Below are 6,385 nucleotides of genomic sequence, written 5' to 3'. Positions count from 1 at the left end.
CCAGAGGTCCTGAATTCAATTCCCAGCAACCACATGGTAACTCACAACCATCTGTAACGGGATCTGATGCCCTCTTCTGATACGTCTCATACAGTGTACTCATATAAATAAAATAAATAAATCTTATTAAATAAGTAGCCTGAGCATGCCATGTGTGCTTGTAACCTTAACATTGGAAACGAGGCGGACCAGGGACAGGTGACTCCTGAGAGTCCATTGGCTGGCCAGCTTAGATGAATAGATGAGCTTGCAGCTCACCTGAGACTCTGTCAGGCTGGGCAGTGGTGGCACTTGAGTTTTGTCACTATGCTCTAAGCACGTACTAAATCAATTGTATTGTATTTTATCATAAGTTAGGACATGAAGGAATGACTTTTGTACTTTTACTTTTTTCAACTATTGTTTTAAAGACAGGTCTCATGTAGTCTAGCAGACACCAAACTCACTATGTAGCTGAGGCTGGCTTTCAACTCCTAATCCTTCTGCCTCTACCTCCCAAACATTCAGACTAGAGCTGTGTGCTACTATGCCCAGTTTCTTCAAAACAGCTGAGTCATTTCCCTGACACTGCACTGGCCTGAGTGTAGGTAGCTGCAATCTTCTTGTTCTGTGTGTGTGTCTGTCTGTGTGTGCTAGACACACAGAGAGAGGCTAGAGGATGGTTTCAGTGTCTTCCTTAGTCACCCTACCTTTTAAAGACTTAGTTTTATTAAATTATGTGTTTGGGCATGGGTGCCTGGAGAGGCCAGAGGACATTGGAGTCCCTGAAGCTGGAGCTACAGGCAGTTGTGAGTCACCAACACAGGTGCTGGGAACGGAAGCCAGGCCCTGTGTAAGAGCACTGCCTGCTCTTAAGCACTGTGCCATTTCTCCAACTACTGTCACTAAGCCCACTGATTAGACTGATCAAATCACTTCCGAGATTCTCCTGCATCCCCCTCCTCAGCCTCTGGATTACTCAAGCCATCAGATATGGCTTCTTACACGGGTTCTGGAATTATAGGCATGTGCTACCTCCTACTCACAGCTGTGCAAGTGCCTACTAGAGAAAAAAAAAGGCTTCTAAGTTTATTTTGGTTTGGTTTTGGTGTTTGTAGTGTGTGTGCACATGTGTGCAAGTGTACATGGCCTATGTGCCAAAGGAGGACACTGGGTATCCTGCTCTATCGCTTTCTGCTTTATTCTCCAGAGACATCTTTCACCAAAGCTGCAGCTAGACTGACAAGTCAACAAAACCCAAAGATCCTCCAGTCTGAACCTCCACACAGCACTATGGTTATGGACACATGCACCACCATACTTGGCTTTTTATGGGTGTGCTGGAGATTTGAACTCAGGTCCTCGTGCTTGCAAATGTCTTGTGTCCAATTTGTGCCTTCAGTACAGGCCATGGGTGACCTCAAGATGTAAGTTCTAATCGAATGGGTGGTGATACTAGCTTTGATTCAGGGCCATCACTAGTGAGATAGTTGGGGGATGGGGTGGTTTTAAATGACACAGTCAGCAGTGGGGAGCAGCCAGGGTGATATTGAGTGGAATGTGGGAGTGAGGAACTCTTTCCAGTGGGTGCCTACTGCCCTGCTTGGGAGAAACAATGGCTGCCATGGAAATGTAAGTCTCCACCCTGTAAATTAATGAAAGCATCTGGGAAGGGGCTGGCAAAACCAACGAAGCAGAAAACTACCTTTTTGTTGTTTTTAGTTGTTGTTACTTTTTAACAAAGGTATAAACTCAAACAGACCCCGTGTCAGAAAAAAACAGCCACCTGGCCCAATGAATAATTTCTGGAAAGCAGGTTAGAAACCATGTATCCTTAACTGTGTATCCTCAACCTGTCCTGTACTCTATGAGATGAAGGAAAGATGGAAGACTTACAAGGTAGGTTGAGCCTTGAAGACATGGAGCAGCATTGAGACTGAGAGACTCATTCGCTACAGTGGAATTTTGAGACAGGGTCGTCATGTAGCCAAGGTTGTCCTCAAATGTGGTATGTGACTGAGGATGATCTTGAAACTCCTGATCCTTCTGTCTCACCTTCTAAGCACTGGGATTTTTGTCATGCACCACCATACCTATTACATAGCACTAGGGATGGAACCCGGAGCTTTGTGCGTGGTGGGGTGGGGTTGGGGGGCAAACACTCTAATCAACTGAGCCCCCCCCCCGCCCTAGCCTATTGGCTGGAATTTTAAGTTTGTGGTATCAGCAAAAGTATGTTGAATTTATGAGGACATGAAAGTCTCATCGACACCTTTTGCATAAACCTAGAATTATATGCATTTGGAAAGTGAACATGCATTGGGGTTCTCAGTCCAATATCTGTAACTCCAAGGGTAACAAAAAATACCTAGCTAGGAGAGATGGCTCAGCAGGCAAAAGGGACTTACCATCCAGCCTGGTTATCTGATTAACTTCAATCTCTAGAACCTCCCTGGGGAAAGGAGAAACTTACTTCTGCAAAGTTATCCTTTTGACCTCCATTCAAGTGCTGTGGTGCATGCATGTCTACACACACACACACACACACACACACAAAATGTAAAACCAAAAAGATCTGACAGGACCTGGTCACACAACCACGAGACTCTGGCCTCAGCAGAAATAAGAGATATGTGGTATTCTTTGTTGTTTGTTGGGGTAATATGGTTCTGACAAGGGGTCACATACATACTAAGCATGCATTCTACATGTAAGCTATGTCACCAGCATGAAACGTGACCTTGACAATTATTTTAGCCTCTGTGAGTCAAGAGATCCTCAGCATTCATTCTGAGTGAGACAATCTTTAGACAGGGACCAACAGTTTGTGTTGTAACACAGACAAGGTGGCCAGGATCTTACTCTACAGCCTGGACTAGCTTAGAATTTACTATGTATCACAGGCTGGTCTTAAATTTGAAAAAAAAAAAAAAAAAACAAAACCCTCCCACAGCCTCTCAGGGCTGAGATTAAGGCACGAGCCACCACATCCAGCTTGGTTTTGTTTATGAAGTGCTAAGGATGCAGCCCGAGGCCTCACACATGCTAGGCTAGCACTCTACTGGGTCCAGCCTGGGGCCTGTGTTTTATAGGAACACCCTGGCTATTTCGTCGGGGTTTTCATAAGGCGAAGTGTTAGGAACCAGGTGGTCCGCAACACAGCCTGCCTTCAGCAACTTAGTGCCAGCCATATCATCTCCAGCAGCCAAATGGAACACATGCCCTCCTTTAAAGGTCTCTGCCATCACTGCCTGCTCTGTCTCTCACTCTTGTTTTTGTCCCCCTCTTTTTCCTCCACCCTTGATTAGAGGCAACCTTTGTATACTGCTGCCCCCCGCCCCATAAAATCTCTTTAGTGAGATCTGTTGTGTGGTGTAATCTCTGCAACATTCCTTGGCCCCAGTCCACCAAGGTCTTCTTTCCACCACAAAACCCTAGCACAAAGTATAATTAGCAGTGGAGTGTGGAAGACCACTGGCTTGGGGTCTGTGAGATACTCTGTGCCCTAGAGATCCTGGTATGGAGACAGCAATTGCAGTTTTAAGGCTCATGGTAAGAGGCTGAGAGGCATGAGGGCTGGGAATTTGGCCCTGTTGGTAGGGTGCTTGGCTAGCATGCAGTAGGCCCTGGCTTCCATGCCATTGCATAAAACCAGATATGGTGGTACATGCCTATAACCCCAGCATCCAGGAGGTCAAGACAGGAGGATCATGAGTACAAGGTCATCCTTGGCTACACAGTTTGAAGTCAGGTTGGAATATATGAGACACTGCTTCAAAAGAGGGTGCTCTTTCTTACATCAAGAATATGTGAGTAGATATGAGCCAAAAGCATGACCCCAAGACTCTAGGAAGCATGAGACTGCTGAAGCCAATACCATGATGGAGTCTCTGAAGGAGGTAATGGGAGGACATGTTGTGTATGATTCCCATGTGTGAAGATAAGAGAATCATTCGAAGCTGTAGATTCTATCCTTCCATCATGTCCCAGGAACTGAACTCAGGCTGAGCCCTGCACATGTATGATTTTATTAAGTGTTCAACAATTTAAAAGAGGATGTCATCAATGTGTTATACTTGTCAAGATTCTGTCTGTAACAAGACTCAAGTCGAGGTATTCACAGTGGTTTGGAAAAGGTATACTGTGTTCCTTCCCCTGGAGATGAAGGCAAACTGCAGCTGAGAGGCAGTGAAGAAAGACTACACTGAACGCTCTATCCAGTTCTTCAACAGAATAACAGTGCCATGGTAATTCTTTTTGTATTTTATTGTGTGGGGTTTCATCTCACCAGAATATATACCTAGAAGTAGATTTGCAGGGTCATATGGCAAGCATACATTATGAACAGGGTTTTCTGTGTAACAGTCCTGGCTGTCTTGGAACTTGCTATGTAGACCAGGGTGACCTCAAACTCAGGGATCTGCCTGCCTTGTGCCACCATCGCTGGGCGACTGTATCCCTTCTCAAGCTGTGAGCCAGTTTTTCTCACCTTAAGTTGGTTCTTTGTCAGAGCAAGGAGAAAATAACGAATATACTCAATATTTTGTAATCAGTGTGAATAACAAACCCTTAAGTGCTTCCCTCTCTTGTTGTTATATTCAAACAACAAACTGGCCATTATCCGCTTAAATTACTTCTCTCCATTGACTCTCACCCCAAGGTGGCAGTATTATGCCTGTTTTTATGGTCACTGTTTCCCTACTTCACAACAATTGTGTGGACTGTTGAGATGCCCTGGGAATCACCACAATGAAGCATGTATGATGGTGTACGTCTTTAATATCAGCACTGGTTAAGGTTGAGAGAGGAGGATCATGAGTCTAAACTAGCCAGGGCTACCAAGGACTCTGCTCAAAAAAAAAAAAAAAAAAAAAAAAAAAAAAATGTGGCTCGACTCTGTGAAATTATCTTTCCACCCAGCACTTGCCTAAAATCCAGACACCTGCAGCCACTTAAGAAGGGACTCAACTAAACGTATGTTTTACGTCTGGAAAAAAAAATCAGAAAGTTCTCTAGGGGCATTTGAAGAGGGGAAGAGACAAACCAAGACAGACCAGAGCCAGGCATGAGCCAGGAGGATAGAAGTTCGGACCACCCTTGCCTACATTGTGAGACGTTGCCTCAAAATGTTTAAAAAAGAAAAAGAACGCAAAAAAAAAAAAAACCCACCCCAGGCACGCTGTGTACTGACAGGATACCTCCTGTAGGACCAGGTGCGCTGGCTTCTCCGGCTCCCCCTCCAGCCGAACCCTCCACGCCACTAAAACCGCTCCAGCCACAAAGGACCAACTCAGGGCCTACACCAATTTGTTCTTCACAAAAAAAAAAAAAAAAAAAAAAAAAGGGATGGCGGCGGAAGAGAAGACTGCGTTACGGTGTCACTTCCGGGGCAGCCTCAGGCGGGGCGAGAGAGCAGTGCAGAGCGCACCCCGACCGGCGGCCAAACCAACGCGGCCACCAGGAGCACTACTGACTTTATTGTCCAGCTAGAACAGCGAGGGCGGGGCGTCCTTCCTGGGGGCGGAGCCTCGTACTCCAAGGCTGGGCTACCTACTCTTGAGCCGCGAGGCCGGTCTCAGAGAGCCCAAGCGTGGGGTTGCTGCTACTGACGCAGAGGCCGGGGCTAGGAACTCAACAGCCGGAGTTGAGTACCAGAATCCTACTCTGGAGCGGGTCTACGACCCAGCGGGGAGCCCACGCGTCCAGGTTTAGTCTGGAGGTGGGGCCCGGGTCGGGTGCGTAGTGTGCACAGCCGGGTAGACCTGAAGAACAGGGTTTCACGTAGGGACTTGTCCCACCGGATGCCCAGAAAAGCCTTGCTGCGAGTCTGCCGTCTAGCTCTTCACTAAAGCAGTCCAACCTACGCAGACTGGTCAGGAGTCACGTAACGAGAATTCCAGTGCTAAATGCACAAGGGCACAGAAACTGAGAACAGACTGGCAAGCCGAACAGGACTGTCCTCTACTGTAAGCCTTGTATCCAGGGTGTGGCTCTTTTGTTGAGCCTCTGTGTACCACGTATGAAGCCCTGGATGCTGACCACAGCACAGCAAGGGAGAACAAACAGACAAAACAAAACAATAATACAACAACACAACTTTAAAAGCCCTGGGACTTAAGTGATGGAGGAAGGGTGCCACTAAGAAATCTATTCCTTGCTTGCTGTATCTTTTTCCTTTTCGTCTTCCTCTCCTCCTCCTGTTCCTATTGCTTCCCCTCTCCTTTTTTAAAGTTGGTGATGTGGATCAAACTTAGGGCCACCGTGGACCTGAGGACCTGAGGTCGATCCTTAGAACCTTTGTAAAACCAAAAGCCCGGTGCACTTTTGTAACCCCAGTGCTGGGGTAGAGAGGAAAGAGGAATCCCAGGGATTTACTGGCCAGCCACCCTAGCCTACTTGCTGAGTT

The sequence above is a fragment of the Mastomys coucha genome, unplaced genomic scaffold, assembly GCF_008632895.1.
Source record: "Mastomys coucha isolate ucsf_1 unplaced genomic scaffold, UCSF_Mcou_1 pScaffold23, whole genome shotgun sequence".
In the NCBI taxonomy this organism is placed as follows: Eukaryota; Metazoa; Chordata; class Mammalia; order Rodentia; family Muridae; genus Mastomys; species Mastomys coucha.
This window is presented reverse-complemented; position numbering follows the sequence as displayed.